The sequence below is a fragment of the Taudactylus pleione genome, unplaced genomic scaffold, assembly GCF_031769625.1.
Source record: "Taudactylus pleione unplaced genomic scaffold, aTauple2 ptg000442l, whole genome shotgun sequence".
NCBI classification, from domain to species: domain Eukaryota; kingdom Metazoa; phylum Chordata; class Amphibia; order Anura; family Myobatrachidae; genus Taudactylus; species Taudactylus pleione.
This window is the reverse complement of record NW_028284844.1, coordinates 7,489,504-7,507,562: the sequence shown is the minus strand read 5'-3', so window position 1 is coordinate 7,507,562 and position 18,059 is coordinate 7,489,504. Positions and strand designations below refer to the sequence as shown.

General features: G+C 48.0%; 1 protein-coding gene across 3 annotated transcripts in view; it reads right to left on the bottom strand.

The window, feature by feature from the left end:
• Positions 1-18,059, bottom strand: part of DAB1 (DAB adaptor protein 1) — an 862,015-nt gene that overhangs the window by 320,840 nt on the left and 523,116 nt on the right. For 2 of the 3 annotated variants that reach the window (XM_088447883.1, XM_088447885.1), the window contains exon 4: positions 4,771-4,883. The gene's annotated coding sequence lies outside the window, so the exon portion shown is untranslated. Of the gene's footprint in view, positions 1-4,770; positions 4,884-4,975; positions 5,064-18,059 lie in introns of those variants that run through there. The other variant, XM_088447884.1, reaches the window with a different exon arrangement.

Below are 18,059 nucleotides of genomic sequence, written 5' to 3'. Positions count from 1 at the left end.
AAAGTAATTACCAGACATTGGCAGATTCAGCAAACTAAATGGGCTGGATCGGCTGTCAATTCCAATGGTTCCACTTTACTATGTAAAAAAAATTAAAAAATCATTTTTAGGATATATTGTGGACATTTGCCAAATTAATTGTTTCAGAGGAAAAAAAAAAATTAAAAATGTTTTAGTTTAAATCGATTGCAATGTTGACAAACAGTGATAAGTACAGAATTTTTTTATGTCTAGTCTATTTACAAAGGCAAGATGCTTTATTGTGTGTGTGACCTGTCTGTCTATCTTTATAAATACAAACACAGAACCTGATTCATCACGGATTGCAATCGCAATAGTGATCCGTGATGAATCAGCCCCACAGTCCTTTTCTAAAGTATCTCATGTGTCCTACATTGTCTTGACGTAAAACACCCCTCAAACAACCAATTGGATTCAAACAATGAAGTATCTGGCTTGTTCCTGGCTCACTGAAATCACCAAATACTGTATCCAAAGACAGGAACTAACTCAGTGCCTGTAATCGTCAATTGCCCAGAGACAGGAACTAGCACAGTACCTGCAACCACCAAAGGCAAGAACCAGAAACCTGCACAGTGCCTGTAATCACCAACTATCCAGAGTCAGGAACCAGCACAGTGCCTGTGATCAACTATCCAGAGCCAGGAACTTGCACAGTGCCTATATTCACCACTAGCCCAGAGCCAGGAACTTGCACAGTGCCTGTATTCACAACCAGCCCAGAACCAGGAACCTGCACAGTGCCTGTATTCACCACCAGCCCAGAGCCAGGAACCTACACAGTGCCTGTATTCACCACTAGCCCAGAGCCAGGAACCTGCACAGTGCCTGTATTCACCACCAGCCCAGAGCCAGGAACCTGCACAGTGCCTGTATTCACCACCAGCCCAGAGCCAGGAACCTGCACAGTGCCTGTATTCACCACCAGCCCAGAGCCAGGAACTTGCACAGTGCCTGTATTCACCACCAGCCCAGAGCCAGAAACTTGCACAGTGCCTGTATTCACCACCAGCCCAGAGCCAGGAACTTGCACAGTGCCTGTATTCACCACCAGCCCAGAGCCAGGAACTTGCACAGTGCCTATATTTACCACTAGCCCAGAGCCAGGAACTTGCACAGTGCCTATATTTACCACTAGCCCAGAGCCAGGAACTTGCACAGTGCCTGTATTCACCACCAGCCCAGAGCCAGGAACTTGCACAGTGCCTATATTTACCACTAGCCCAGAGCCAGGAACTTGCATAGTGCCTGTATTCACCACCAGCCCAGAACCAATAACTAGCAGAGTGGCCTAACACAAAGGGGCGTAGCCTCATGGGAAATCCTATTTGCATCACTCTGGGGGCGTGCCCAGCATACCTGGAGATGCTGGGCTCCCACCAGAGACTAGTGCACGCACTGTCGTCTCCTCCTCTGTGACAGGAGCCAAGTGCTGCAGGAGAATGTCACACTGCAGCACCTGGCTCCTCTCACTGAGTAGGAGCCGGCATTTTGGTGTCACGCCCTCCAAGGGTGACACCCGGGTGCAGCCCGCACCCCCATAGCGACGCCATTGCTGTAATCATGAATTGCACAGAGCCAGGAGCTACCACAGTACCTGCAACCACCAACGGCAAGAGCCACAAACATGCACAGTACCTGTAATCACCGACTGACCAGAGCCAGGAACTAGCACATTGCCTGTAACCACCAACTGCCAAGAACCAGGAACTAGTACAGTGCCTGTAATCACCAACTACCCAGGCCCAGGAACTAGAACAGTGCGTGTAATCACCAACTGCCCATAGCCAGAAACTAGCACAGTGCCTGTAATCACCAACAGCCAAAAGCTAGTTACTGTACTACCACAGTGCCCATAATCACCAACTGCCCGAGCCAGGAACTAGCACAGTGCCTGTAATCTCCAACAGGCAAAAGCCAGGTACTACCACAGTGCCTGTAATCACCAACAGCCAAAATCCAGGTACTACCACAGTGCCTGTAATCAGCAACTGCCCGAGCCAGGAACAAGCACATTGCCTGTAATCACCTACTACCGAGAGCCAGGAACTAGCACAGTTCCTGTAATCACCTACTGCCCAGAGCCAGGAACCAGCACAGTGCCTGTTATCACCAACTGCCCAGAGCCAGGAACCAGCACAGTGCCTGTTATCACCAACTGCCCAGAGCCAGGAACTAGCACTGTGCCTGTAATCACCTACTGCCCAGAGCCAGGAACTAGCACTGTGCCTGTAATCACCTACTGCCCAGAACCAGGAACTAGCACAGTGTCTGTAATCACCAACAGCTAAAATCCAGGTACTACCACAGTACCTATAATCACCAACTGCCCGAGCCAGGAACTAGCACAGTGCCTGTAATCACCTACTGCCCAGAGCCAGGAACCAGCCCAGTGCCTGTTATCACCAACTGCCCAGACCCAGGAACTAGCACTGTGCCTGTAATCACCTACTGCCCAGACCCCGGAACTAGCACAGTGCCTGTAATCACCTACTGCCCAGACCCAGGAACTAGCACAGTGCCTGTAATCATCTATTGCCCATAGCCAGGAACTAGAACAGTGCGTGTAATCACCTACTGCCCAGACCCAGGAACTAGCACAGTGCCTGTAATCACCTACTGCCCAGACCCAGGAACTAGCACAGTGCCTGTAATCACCTACTGCCCAGACCCAGGAACTAGCACAGTGCCTGTAATCATCTATTGCCCATAGCCAGGAACTAGAACAGTGCGTATAACACCTACTGCCCAGACCCAGGAACTAGCACAGTGCCTGTAATCATCTATTGCCCATAGCCAGGAACTAGAACAGTGCGTGTAATCACCTACTGCCCAGAGCCAGGAACTAGCACAGTGCTTGTAATCACCAACTGCCCATAGCCAGGAACTAGAACAGTGCCTGTAATCACCAACTGTCCAGAGCCTGGAACTAGCACATTGCCTGTAATCACCAACTGCCCAGAGCCAGGAACTAGCACAGTGCCTGTAATCACCAACTTTCCAGACCCAGGAACTAGCACAGCACCTGTAATCACCAACTGCCCAGACCCAGGAACTAGCACAGTGCCTGTAATCACCAACTGCCCAGACCCAGGAACTAGCACAGTGCCTGTAATCACCAACTTTCCAGACCCAGGAACCTCCACAGTGCCTGTAATGAATTGCCCAGCGCCAGGAACTACTATCAAAAGCACCATATAGGGGAAGTTGTATCAAACATTCTGGAGTTAAAGTGAAAATTATGCCAACCAATCACCTTCTAGCTATTATTTATCTAGCACAATCTATAAAGTGACAGTTAAAAGATGATTGGTTGCTATGGGCAACTTCTCCACTTTATCTTCCTCAAAGGATTGACACATCTCCCCCATAGTGAGCAAAACTCCATAAACAAGAACAAATACAATTACGAATGTTTGTGATCTATGGAACTATATCAAGGTGATTTGATGACATTCACATTTGTGCATCAGAGAAACGTTTCATCATCACTTTTAATAAATATCCCTCATAGAGTAGATTTAGGTAACAAATATACAGTCAGTAATTTAAAGCACATCATGCATATGGAAGGACTACTTATAACATTCACAAACATGTGTTAAGTGAGAGCTGCCATTTGTATTGAGCTGCTGACATTTTATACACTATCTCCAGCAGCACAGTGCCCCCATGTGGCCAAACGATCAAAATAACAAAGAATTTTTGCTTGATACTAACAAATAATTGCTATTCCACAAAATATCTCCCAGACTTGCGGATTATTTTTACACACATCACATGGTAAAGGAAACAATTGTTTTCAAAACTGAGGAACACAAAGTCGCTGTAAGTAAGTTCAAGTTGAAGTTACAAAACGTAAGCACGTGTTTCCTGAGCACCAGTTTCTCTAAATGTCCGCCACTGGGGGCGATTCAATTGTTTAGCCAGCGGCTAGTTTTTTAAGGCGCCCTGATGGAGCAATTCAATCGTTACTCCTTCTGAACGCGATCGCTGCAGGTGCCGGCATTTCTGCTCACACCCTCAGGAGGGTGTGAGCCAAAAATCTGCGAGAAACCCATGGTTAGGGCGCCCTAACCAGGACTTTAGTGTAGAATGACTAAACCCGGTTTAATAGGGCATGAAGAGGGCGATAATTCATGAGCGCCCAGAACAATTGAATTGCAAAAGTGAGTGCTCATTAATTATCGCTGCCGACGCAACAATCGTATCGCCCCCATCCCACAGTCTCTAAAACTCAGTATTGAGGTCTAGCCATCGATGGCAGACATGGCAGGGAGTGTCTAGACCAGCCCTGGCCAAACTGTGACTCTCCAGCTGTTGTGAAACTACAAGTCCCAGCATGCTTTGCAACAGTTTTAGCATTCCCTAATAGCAAAACTGTAGCAGGGCATGTTGGGACTTGCAGTTTCACAACAGCTGGAGAGCCACAGGTTGGCCAGGCCTGGTCTAGACCGTCAGTCCGCTTTGTGCCTCGTGCCTCAGTTATGTCATTAGTTCCCAGTGAACTGATAGGCTGCCTCCTCATGAATATTGAAACATCCTGCAACATAGCTGCTCCTACTGCGTACCAGCGATGGCAACACTTTAGCTATATTAATAGGAAGTCTCAGATGCGTTTATTGGTTACACAACAGGTGTATTTCGATCCTTAGCAGGAGAGAAACTTTAGGCAGCGTCTGTTAGATCTAGTTCTGCGGCTCAGGTGCTCGAATGCTGGAGGATAGAGGAGATTATGCAAATACTTACATTCCCCATAATGCATCATTGTCCCTGTGATGTGCAGCAGCGAGCAGACAGGTCCTGTGCCGTACTACTTCCTTCTCCCTGTCATGATGATGTCACACAACGCTTCTGAGACTCTGAAAGACAAGGAGGTTACAGGTTCTGAGGCCAGTGATACACGCAGCCCGTCCATCATGCTTTTGTGTGTTAATGAGAGGCTCATGCATACCAGGCACCATAGAGGCAGCGCGGATGAACAGGAGTGAATCGACTGTCACTGGTTGTGAACTGAAGGACTGCGGGGCTGTGATTAGAATTTTCAATCAGGGCTGGAGCAATTTATCTTGTAATGGGGGTGGTGGTGGGGGGGGGAGGCTCATACAAAAGCTCCTTCCTCAGTCTTTTCTACAAGAGGCTGGGGGGGGGGGAGAGTGATGGAATGTTAGCCTCCATCGTGCGAGAGACCCCCTTTCCTTCATCTATAGCCGGCAGAGCAATTTGTAAGGTTGGCGCTGGGTTAACATGGGGAAACACCAAAGTGTTGTTCACAGCAGGACGCAAACTGAATCCATGGCTGCAAGTGTGGAGGAATGCGGGGAGGCAGCTTCTGCCTGACATTTCGGCCAGGAGCTGAGGCAGCCTTAGAGGATAATCGCCGAGCCTCTACACTAGTTCTGCCGTCATTCCTAAACGGCAAACTTGCTCCGGCCACAAAACTTCCCTACTGGGCCCCTAAATAAGCTAAGGCCATTGTAAAAACCTATCCTCACTTCCAAACCCACTGTAGCCTGGACTGTGGGAAAATAATACGTTTCGGGAGGACAAAAATAAAAAGGAACCGTTCTGTTTAAACTTGGACAAATCCATTTTTCATTTGGGTTGGACGTAGTGCTGCGGAGGCGGGATGGATAGAAAAATGGGTTTAAATGACTCTGAATCAAAGCGCATTTAGAAATAGCATATTTATGCACAGAGGGCCTTATTCAGGGATGTACGCAAACCCGATGGTTTCCCTACATCTCTCCGTTGCTTTGTGATCTGCGCATTCGCAGGTGCTGCGCTGCGCATATGCAGGTTTCGTTCCGCGAGATCACTCAAGGGGCTCGATTCAGACCCGCTTGCTAGATGCGTTGGCAAGCAGCGAAAGTATGCAAATCCGCGATCGCACGGCAAGGCATTAGCACGCCCACTATGTCTTAGCGAGCTATTGCAGTGTGTATGCTGACGCCCACCAGCCTGTGTAAAGATGCCCACTTTCCCACGTCATCTCCAGGAAGTATATGCAACCATCGGTAACATCGAGTACCATCGGAAGCAATCGCAGCACTGTGAGTGATTCTGAGTGAATTTCAACCATGTGACGTGCACTATAACGCTGCGTCTTAATTATGCACGCCTCTGAAACGGCGTTAAGACGCTCAGGCACGCCTGCGTTCGCACCACCACTCCCCCGTTTCCATCGACCAACCCCTGTCACCACCCACAAACGTCTCGTCTTGTCACTCATTCTATCGAGCTATGCGCAGCGATCGAACGCTTCCCAATCGCATAACTAGTTCATGCATGCGCGCTGATTGCAAACATCGGCAGGCTGCATGCGAACGCAGCCTAGCGAGCGGGTCTGAATCGGGCCCACAGTGCCTCCAAGTCAATCATGCTGCAGGTGTTTGGGGTCATGGAAGGGGCTGTGACAGTAAATGGGGGTGTGTGGGGGCCCCATTTTTCGAGCAGTGCCGAGGACAGTGTCTGCGTCTTCCAAGCGGCATCACTGACCCTGCCATCGTGAAAACACCGGCCATCCTGCCTATCCTGAGGGTTGATGAGAAGCTCCTTTACTGTACTGCACCTATGTAAGAGAATGCCTATACCCAACCCCATCCAGCTTCTCCAGGCACAAGCTGAGTGTAAGTGACCAGAACTGGGCATAGTCTGCATAGCCGAATATACATTAGATTGCTTTCTAAGCATGCGCAAAACAAAATCATACATTGGGCGGGATGTACTAAACAGAAAACGCGGTAAAAACCCTGTTTCCAGGGTTTTCCCGCATTTTTTGTATGTATCATCAGCTGGCCGCTGGGTCTCCGATGCGGAAGGTAATGCCAGCTTTTGCTGGCGTTACCCTATAGAAGCCTATGGGCTTCTACTGCATCGCGCTGCTATGAGGGATGGTGACTGCAAAAAAGTGAACGATAATGATTTGAACGCTATCAGAGGTAGGAGCCACCACTGTCCATGTCCTTGTCCTGCACTATATTGTATTGTAAGTTACTGGTCACTTATTTGTTTATGTACTATGTAAGACGCTGCGGAACACTTGTGACGCCATATAAATAAACGATAATAAAATTACTAAAAAATAATAAAATGATAGCTACAACCCGATTGATTGCCAATACCTACACCAGACTTACTGACAATTTGGCTGTCTCCTGCGGGAGAAGGCAGCCAGGTTGGCACAGCGTGGGGGAGGGGCGTGATTGCGTCATCGGTGCCCTGCCCATGCTATATAATGCCACCATTGTGCAGCAGGGGGCGCGGCTATGATGGAGCAAATCGCGTCATTGGCTCCCCCCGGACTGGCCAGATATACAAGGAGGGAGCGGATGCCGGAGGGGTTGGGGGGGGGTTGGGAGTGAAAACTGGCGGGGGGTGCAGGCGGGAGCCTACCCACTGTTTCGGGAGAGTGGGCAAGCGTTACTCATACTTGTTTTCTGTAGAAGGTTTGATAAATCTCCCCTTCTACAGAGCGGAAATGGCTGTGGTCCCTCTGGACTACGATGAAAATGCACCATTGTCTTTAATTTCAATAATCTGGCTCCGCAAAAGGGTTTCTCGCACTGACCTGCAAAACTAGGCAAATGCAACTGCGCTCCATAATACCATGCATTTCAGCAAAAATGTAAAGTTGTAAACGCACTTGAACAAAACAAAACATACAGCGGGGCCAATGCAGCTTTGCAACGTGCAGCAGATGTTTTGTTCATGAACTCCAGTGGTGGTATTTTGTAGATGTATTGGGGGGAGGGGGTCCTAGTTCTGTCCTATATTGCAGTGAAAAATGAGAGCTGGACAGTATTTGTGTGACAAATGAAAAAGCAGTAAGTACTTTCCGCGCATGCAAAATAATATTTTTTTAAATAAATGGCATTTAAACCCCCTTGCATTGCAAAATAGTTGTCCAAGTGCATATTTGCACCCCTCCACTGTAATAATGTAATGACTAGTTGCAAAATACCTACAAGCTGGATTTAGGCCAGTATTCAATTTGAGGCAAAATGTCCCGACTTTTCGCCTGCTGGACTTTTCGCCTCATTCGCCTGTTTTCCAGGCGGAAAAGTATCGCGTGCGTGCCCGCTATTCCCCATATTCAATTCCAAAGTAGGTGAAAACGGGAACAGGCGAAACTTGGATCAGCGAAAAAATACGGGAAATTTGGGAAATAATTGTAGGACCCCCTAAAGATGTCCACATCTGGGGATCACTATGGGTACCACCGTTTTTGCCTGCAGAAGAAAGTCGGGTTTTTAAATAGCCGCGTCAGGTGTTTTTTCCCGGCATTCAAGAAGTGATGCAGAAAAGCACTTTTTTGAAAATGGGTGCAAGCATATTTTTAAGTCCCTAAAATGATTTTTTTAAATTCTGCAAAAATGCACCTGCCTCTGTTACCCGCATTGAAGAAAACACCTGCCACATACATACTCTGGAATCTATTTAAGTATTTTAGAAGTCGTTTTTCCTTATTTTTTTTTTACACCCCAAAATTGAAAAAAAAAAAAAAAAAACATTTTGGGGTGTCCCGATTTTTTTTACATTTTCTGACACAGATCGTTTTAAAGGGTCATTCCCAATGGTGCAGGCTAATTTATTTAAGCCTGTACCCCTAAATACCCAATTCTGCATTTTTTTTCCCCAGCTAAAGGCAGGCGAATATTTATCCCCGTTTTTTTACGTTGACTTTTCTCCCCGGCAAAAAGTCAATGTAATTGAATATGGGGATAATGAAAAATAGGCGAAAATGACATCATCGGTGATAAATTTTCACCGATTCTGACATTTCACCTCAAATTGAATACGACCCTTAGTCTTAATTCAATAAGAGACCCTTAAGGCCTGATTCTGAGTCACATACTATGTCATTAGGCATGCAGCTGGCCGATGTTTCACTGCGCATGCGTACTGATTGTTACCACATGGGGACGCAGAAGAATTTGGACACAGTGAGTGTAGTTTTTTTGTGGGCATTCCTGGGGGGTTAGAGGGAGTGGCTAGGCAGACGTAGGCGTTTCGCTGACACCGACTGCGTCTGAAGACGCACAACCACTCACGGAAGACGCTATACTCAGATGGAGTAACTACGACCATAGGGCTGGTGCAGGTTTTGATGTTTGCGTCCGATGGTGTGCGCCTAGAGACGCACAGAGAAGGCTTTCCAGAGGCGCAAGGTGCTGCACGTAGGCGTCTTGCTTTTGAAGTAATTGTCCGCGACATTTACATGCAGACCCAGCCGGGGTACAAGGTGCAGCTGTGGCCGCGTCTGCGTTTGACTGCGTGCAGCTCAGGCCCTCAATGTCTAAATCATTGTTATTAGAGTTGTGATTGGTCAATGACTAGTGCTTTGATTGGTTACGCTGGCAGTAAATTAAATGGCCATTTAAAGTGACACTAATCAAATAGTTTAAACAAGAAAAAAATCACCCAAATCTAGAAATGAATGAATTTGCTTATTAATCTTAATATGAGGAAATCCGTCTGCAGAAGAGGGAGCCGTGACTGAGTATGCAATTGACTATTTAAATATAAATAGATGCGTGGATTAGTCACAAAGTACCATGACTTAACTAAAAATGTCTTCAGTCTAATGAAAGAGCCCAGATCACCTTCACTTGACTGCATTAGGCTTTATTCTTATTTTACCTAGGCATTGAACTACAGTATAAAACCAAATGAGTGATGCTACATATATTTAGTCCTACGGGGGGGGGGGCTCATGCTGAGGTGGATGTAAACTCAAGTTGCGTCTTTTTTATTTTTGTTTGGCCTCACTTCATAGGGAAGATAGTGTGCTCTGCTGTGATGTATTAAGCCCTGGAGAGAGATAAAGTGGATGGAGATAAACCAATCAGCTCCTAACTGTCACTTTACAGGCCGGTAATCTCGGCCATGCCCCCGATCCGCCCACAAATGCTGGATAAGCAGTTCAGCCGCACCCCCTATGCTGGCCACGCCCCCCCCCTGCTATGCCGATCTGGCTGCTGCCTCCCGGTAGAAGCAGCCAGAATGTTGGCAACCCTGGGCTTAGTACATAGAACCCCAAATCACCGAGCACTGAGGCCAAAAAAATTACAATTTGGTCTTATCATACCACAGAATCGTCCTTCACTTGGGTTGAGGTTCTCCCACATGTTTTCTGGCAACCATAAGGGCAGGGTTGCCTACCCTCCCGATTCGGGCGGGAGCCTCCCGATAAACGGGTGCAGCTCCTGCCCCCCCGGAAAGGCAGGCAAGCCTCCCGCATGCTGCCGATCCCCTGTCTCCCCCCCTCGTCAGTACCTGAGAAACCCCCTTCAGCGGGGAGCCTCTGACGCAATTCGCGTCATTTTGGCCCCGCCCCCTGCTTCACAATGCCTGTATTTCAGCATTGTGTAGCGGGGCAAAAATGACGCGATCGCGTGGCCCCGCCCCCTGTCACACCCGGAAACGGCCTTCAGCCTGCCCGGCCACGCCCCCTTTTGCTGGCCACGCCCCCTGTTCTGCCGGAGCAGCCAGATAGTCGGCAAGTATGCATAAGGGGCGGGGTGCACCAATGTCAGAAATGCGGTCAAACTCTGAAAATGCTGTTTTCGGGGGTTTGACCGAATTCCTCATATACACCAAGCCACGGGATGCGGCACATTCTGGGGCTTGGATGCGGTAGGCAACACCATCTTTAGAGTGGCGGGTGCTTCGTATGCAAAATGCTATGCGTCATGCATCACGCCCAAGGTGACATTTCAGCAATGGTCTCACACATAACGGGCAGATCTGTGATAGTTCCTGGGATATTATGGTGCCACGGGCGGTTTCTCCCAAGACAGCCATGGAAGACTGTAAATCACTCACAGCACAGGCCCCTTGGTGACCTCTGGCGATGCTCAAACAGGACGACTTTCTTGTCTCTAATCACCTCACGTTACTTCCAAATTTTGAAAATTCAATGGCATTTCTCAGATTTTGGTACCAATAACAAAGAAAGTCGAGCAAATGTGCAGATAAACATGTTTGGGCCTGGCCTCCGGAGCTCCGTGTTTTTCTATTGGAGACCCTCACACGGCACATTTCAAAAAATAATTTGTGACAGCTCATGGTGATCCAGCTGAATTCTGTTATGTAGCTGGGTATGTAGTTATGAAGCCGACGGTCGAAATGCCGACCGCCGGCTTCCTGACTGTCATATCCAGACAAGGGACTAATGATAGGCGTCGAAACCCAAACGCCTATCATTATCCCTACGTCGGGATCCTGACGCTCGGCATACCGAACGAAGCTAAGCCGGGTGGTGGGTGGGGGGGGAGGATTAGGTTACGGGCTCTTGGAGGGACTTAGGGCTAGGCACCCCCCGGCAGGGTTAGGATCAGGCTAGGGGAAGGGGGAGTAAGGGTTAGGCACTCCTGGGGGGTAGGATAGGATTAGGCACCCCCCCCCCCTACTGGGAGGGTTAGGTTTAGGGTGTGGGGAGGGGAGGTTAGGTTTAGGTAAAGGAAAGCAACAATTCTGCCTTCACCACTGGGGGCACTGTTCAGTTGACACATGACATATGAGGCTGTACAAATAGCAAATCTAAGAAGTAGTATATAAATATATTGTTTTTGCATTTGCTTTGAAGTAACAGGATTTAGCAGCTCAGTCAATCTTCTTGATTGGACAATGGAAACCAGAGGCTTTGCTTAAGGCATTTTTACATTACATTACGGGACACCCTTCCAATTCCCTGTATTTTCCAGGTGAAGTGTGAGAGCCTGAGGCGAGGAGTCACTGGCAGGTATTACTTCATACCATAACTCTTGCATAAAACCAATTATTTAGCTGTAACTAACGTCAATGTTTTTATCTCACTGCTGTTAAGATTCCCAGAAAATCTCACCTTTACAGTTAACCTTACAAAACTGCTATGGGACATTCTTTGCAATAATATTCTCTTCCAGCCATTGAACAGATAGCTTCTCAAATACACCATGAAGAGTGTAATTACATTACTATCCATGGTGTCATTTTCCTCATATTAAATGTAAATTAAATGCTTTCTGTTTTATTTAGTCTTCTGTAACTAATTGCCCTATTATATAGATGGAGCATTTGGTCTATACTAATGCGTGGATGCATCATAGGTACCGTATTATTTGTTTGATACAAATATCTTCATCTGTAGGAAAGATTGACCTGGCTCATACATTATATTCAATTTTCAGCTGAAAATGCAGCGTTATATCTCTAGCGTTATATATGTACTTAGCAGGGACGTGCAGTCATTGTAGGGAGAGCCTCCCCTCTCATACTCCTGAGATTTGATATAAAAATTATTAGAATAATACAAAGAAGATATTTATAACTTATAAACATTTGTTTATTGTAATCACTTTTATAGCTAACACTCACCAGCTTTGTAGAGCTCCCTGGGGCTGCAGGGAGACAAGAGATGAGGCAGCAACAGCTCAGCCTCGGTTCTGTATAGTCAGACACTGCTTGCAGAGCTGGGGGCGGGGCCACACCACGGGCAGTAGGCTGCATAGAAAGAGAGCTAATAGAGGCATGCAGGGGGGGGGCATGCCTTGAGCGCTGATGGACACCTTGGATGTGTCAAGTAACCAGAAAGTGCACTGCAGTGTTTAGAGATCGGATCTCAGTCAGCAGAAGCAATAGAAAACACAGTGATGCAGGTAGAAGAATCAATGGACACTGAAGCTTAGTGTAGTGAGGGGAGAGTTACAGTGAGTAGGGGGTGAGACAGGTTCCCAGCGCTCAGACCCATCTCCATGTGTGCCTCCATATCCATTGACCTCAACTCACGTCACTGATGTATATATTGTTTATACTATACGTAACACATCAAGAGCAATTCAGGAACACACTGGATCCAGTACTAGAGGAGCAGTTGGGAACACATGGACCATTAGTAGTCGTAGATTATTAAATGGAGATTAAGCATACTTACCTACTCTCTTGGAACAATTTCTCTCCCGAAAATTGCTAGGAGCTCCCTGCCGCCCGGAAGAGTGTGCAAGTCTTACCGAGTGAAAGTGGGCAGTCTGGATGGCTGATGACGCCATTTGCACTGGATCGTGTCATTACGTCCCCGCCCTCGTTTCACAATGCCAGTTATCGCGGTATTGAGTAACGGGGGATGGGGCCACGATGACGCAGTATGCCAGGAAGTTGGCAAGTACAAGACTAAGCGCTTGATTCAGAGCTGCACACGAAGCAGGCGCAGCTGTGAACGCACCGCGTTCCTGAGAGTAGCCGCGGACTGCCTCACGTATTCAGAGTTATCCACGTTGGTGCGGATGGACCGCCCCTATACCATACTCACCGGCTTTGCTGCCCCCTCCTCTGGGAGGGGGAAGCCAGGTCGGCAGAGAGGGGGTGTGGTGGCGGGGAAAGTGGGCGGTGCGGGGAGGGGGCGTGGTGGCATGATCGCACCAACAATGCCCCGCCCCCAGCTATACAGTGGCGAGAAAATAGGCATTGTATAGTGGGGGGGCGGGGCTCCGATGACACGATTCACCGCAAATCACGTCATTAAACCCCCCCAGATTGCCGAATTTGCTCTGTAAGTGGGCGGCCACAGGGAGGTGTGCTTGGGTGGCGGGGGTGACGTGGGGGGTCAGGGCAGTGCGGGAGACTTGGCGACTTTTCTGGGTGGCTGGGTTCGCCACCCGATTTTCAGGAGTCTCCCGGTCATTTCGGGAGAGTAGGCGAGTACACACTGTACACCGCATGTGAGAGCAGTCATCATCGATATCAGCATGGATTTGTATCGTCCCTATCCTTCTGCAATTGCCGCATCCTTGTGTACAATCACTTCTGAATAGCCCGCAAATGCCCATTTAGCTCCATTGTCTATTAGTTATATTCATTTAGCCGCCAGTGGAGATCCGGAGAACGTCTGCGGGACTCTGAATAGCTCCACAGATGCGCAAAGATGCGAGTGTTCACCTCAGACGGCCTTGAACCCGTATGCAATGCGGAAAATCACAAATAACGCTGCTTTGCGTCCGACACTGATGCAGACCCAGAATTTTCTGCCCCTCTAAGTTAAGCACATTCCTAACAGTATCTCCCAGACAACTGCCTACAGGAAATCTGGATCTTCACGCCTAGACTACTGCAGTACCATCTACCCAGGTCTCCCAGCAAAAGAATTGGTCAAAAAATACAGCAGCCAGGCTGTTACCTAACCATCCCGACTCCTGCCACATATATTCTCTATTCCCTTCTCTGTCTGCTTGTAAGATGGAGAATCAGGCCCTGATTCAGAGCCGGACGCTCTGACAGAGTGCTCGCTCTGAATCAGGGCCGTCCTTTTTTTTCAGAGCGGCCTCCTGGCCGCTCGCATAGCTGTGGGTGACCACCCACAGCTATAGCGAGCGGCCAGGAAGATGGTCGCGATGGTCAAGACCATCGCGACCATCGGGCTTGCGACGGGACCCCTGTGGTAGGGTCTCGTCACCGCAAGCCCCAGAGAGATTTCGGCTCTCACAGAGCCCGAATCTCTCCCACTGACATCACTCATGATGTCAGTGGGGCCGCCCCCAAACGGAGGCGTTCACATGGGAACGCCTCCATTTGGGCAGCCACTCCCCGAGCCCGCCCACCAAAGGGGGCGTGCTGTCACTCAACATCGACAGCACGCCCTCTTTGGTACGAGATCCGGAGCGACGGTTTGCCCGTCGCTATCCGGGTCTCGCGCATAAGCACGATGGAGCCGGCTCCGTCGTGCGCATGCGCACTGGGCCACCATCGACCCGCTTGCGAGCGCATAGCGCTCGCGAGCGGGTCTGAATCAGGCCCTCTATTTCCTCGCACAGTCCGAGAGGCCTCCACTCCAGGATCCTTCAAAAACAGACTCACATGTTTCATTAATGCCCCTCTTTGCTGGTAAGTTTATTTTGTGCCTTGTGTTTTTTTAAATGCAGATGTGAAGTAGTTTGAGTCTTATTAGGATAAAAGTGCTATATAAATAACATTATTATTATTATTATTAAACCTCCCATCGTCTGAGGATTGACCAGTGCGGGAATCATTGACAATAAAACATACTCAATTGAAATAAAGACACAGAGACTTGTATTTGGCAGAATTGTTAGCTATTTTATTTAATTAACAGATAATGAATTAATTATTAAAATTAATTCAATTAATTTAGATATGGTGGCAAAGAAAGAATGGCTAACAACAGCCCAAGCCTAACACTATAAACACTCCATCCACAACACAATATGCTCAAGCCTTCTACCTTGACTACCCACCCGGAAAGGTGATGATGCTGCCCCCGGCGGGGTGGTCCAGCAGACTTTAACAGTCAACGAAGGTGAGCGAAACAAAAAGTAAACCAATATTCACAGTGCTAATAGGTAACCTGCCGTTCTTTCCCGCCTAAAATAGCCAACGAAGAAATCACCAAACCCAAATCAAAGAGAGCACATAACGTAAAATTTAGGGAGGGAGGGTGGGAAGACAGGAACAAAAGAGGCTGACTCCGCCTCCAACAAACTCTAATATCCCTGCTACCACCTACAATCCTAAGAACCCATAGGCTCTAATTATCACATGATTCCCCACACTGGTCCGCCCCCATCCTAGGAGGTTTAATCTTCTCCACTCCTATACAGTCATTTCGTTTATCTAATAATAACTACATACAGTTACCCAGCTGTATTTTGCAGGACCCCCTTATTTCGTAATTAAATCTCTCTTATCATTGGCAGAGAACTATCATTTGGGGTTCCCAACTGTTGCCTATAAAATATAGGTCTGTGATTCGTGGAAAGCGTAGAAGCAGTACACACCCCTTCTGCGTCGCACACGTGGGTGTTTAACAATATCACTGAAATTCTTTTTCAACAGTAGCCAAGTATGAAAAAGATGGTTATATCTAGAGATGTGCGGTTCGGTTCTCCAGAAATCCGAATCCACCGGAATTTCGTGAATTCAAACTGAACCAAATCGCAGTTTTTATTTCCTGAGGGGAACCGGAGAGAACTGAGTCACAGTTCTGATCTTTCCATGGTTCGGAATTCAGATTTTAATTTGGAATTTTGGGATTTGGATTGCAAATATTACATGATTTTAGCTGAGGGGGACCCAGCTTCCTTGTCAAAGTTACATGTGTTATATACATTTTTCACCATTGGGTGGTACATAGGGGCCCTTGCAAACTTTTGCTATGGGGCTTTAAAATACTTAGTTACGCCTCTGCACTTGAGGGCATGGTTGCCGACATTATGGCTGCCCCTTCCAGGAGGGAGCAGCCAGTTCGGCATGGCAGGGGACGTGGCCGGCACAAGGGGCGGGGCCCCATTACTGTCATTTGGGAACGGGTCACGTGATTGTGTCATTTTCACCCCGCTACACAATGCCGATATTACAGGCATTGTGAAGCAGGGGGTGGGGCCAAAATGACGAGATTCAGCATGAATCGCGTCATCGGCTCCCTCCGCTGCGGGGTTTTCTCAGGTTATCGCGCGGGGCCGGAGGGGTCTGCGGCCGCTGGGAGGCTTGCCTGCCTTTCCGGGGGGCTGGGAGCAGCACCCCATTTTCGGGAGGCTCCCGGCCGAATCGGGAGGGTAGGCAAGTATGCTTGAGGGTGATTTGGCAAAACCACAACCAATACACAAAAATGAATCCAGATTCAACACCAACAATCAGAGGTCAACACATGTCTAGTTATATCTAACTCTACACCAGCACCTATATAAGAGGCCCAGCACCCACTAATCTCTCCTGCGTTCCAGGTAAGGAAGGAAACCTCTCTCTAGAAGTGCCTCAGTTATCGCTCTGTCCTCTGCACTTTCTGCTATACACCAGGGTAATATGCCGTTTGCAGCACTTGGAAATGTAGTCGTATGTACTTGATTGATAGTATGATTATTGCAATTTTCACCCTGCATTCTCTTAGAAAGAAGGAAAATGGCTTTAATGAATGAAAGTAAATGTCCTCTGTGGGGTGGGGACATTAGATGGCGATTCGGCAAGGCGTGTCACTGTGAAATTAAATGTCGGGTAATATATCATTACTCGAATGGCTCTCGATGCTTGAGTGGACTGGAGTCTCCTAATGACATTTTCCTATAATGGTAAATACAGTATACATTGTTTCCGGTCTCACTGTGTTCTGCAGAATGCTGCTTACAGTGCACAGACATGTTCTCAATGCAAATTATTTCTGTGCCTGGGGTCAGTATGTACAGTGGGCCTGATTCAGAGCCGCTCGTAAGCGGCCGCTCGTTCGCTCCGAGCGATGTTCGCACAACTGCGCATGCATATGGGTTGTAATACGCATGCGCGAACCATTGCGGTCGGAAATTGTGTGCTCGCAAAATAGCTAATGCCGGCTAATTTGAGTGACAGAATGAGGCGTTTGTGGGCGGTAACAGGGGAAGGTGCTTGAAAATGGGGAGTGGAGATCCGAACGCAGGCGTGCCAAACGGTCAAAACGGGCGTTTTAAGGGAGTGCATAATTAACAAAGCAGCGTCATCGGCCACGTCACTGGGTTGTCTTTTAACCTGAACTGCTCGCATGATTGCGGTAGGAAAATGCTACCACAAGCACTGCGAGCAGTTCAGATGCCTTTCGATGTACTCAATTAATCTAATAAATAGCGGAGATGACGTATGATGCGAGCGGCCAGGGGGCGTTTTTAAAAAAATAGCGAGCGCATGTTTCGTTCGCTCGTTCAGACATAGAGGCGTCAACAGACCGCAAAGAGCGAGCGCTCTATTTAAATATCCGGCCCCTTTTTCTGAACGAGCGAGCGCAAATAGCGTCCGGCTCTGAATCAGGCCCAGTATTCACAATCTCAACATTCACTATGTCGAAAACAGAATGTCAAATGTTATTAGGTCAACATGGTTGAAATGTCGACATCTGCATAATCTTTTGTCAAAATGTCAACATGACATGTCGGCATGGTGAAAATGACAACATTACAGTTAGGGTTAAGGGTTAGAGTTAGGTGTCAGGCTCACCTGAAGAACACATTTGTAAGCACGTCGACATTTCATCTGTGTCGACACGATTAATGCTGAAAATGTTGGCATGTTGTTTGTTAACATTT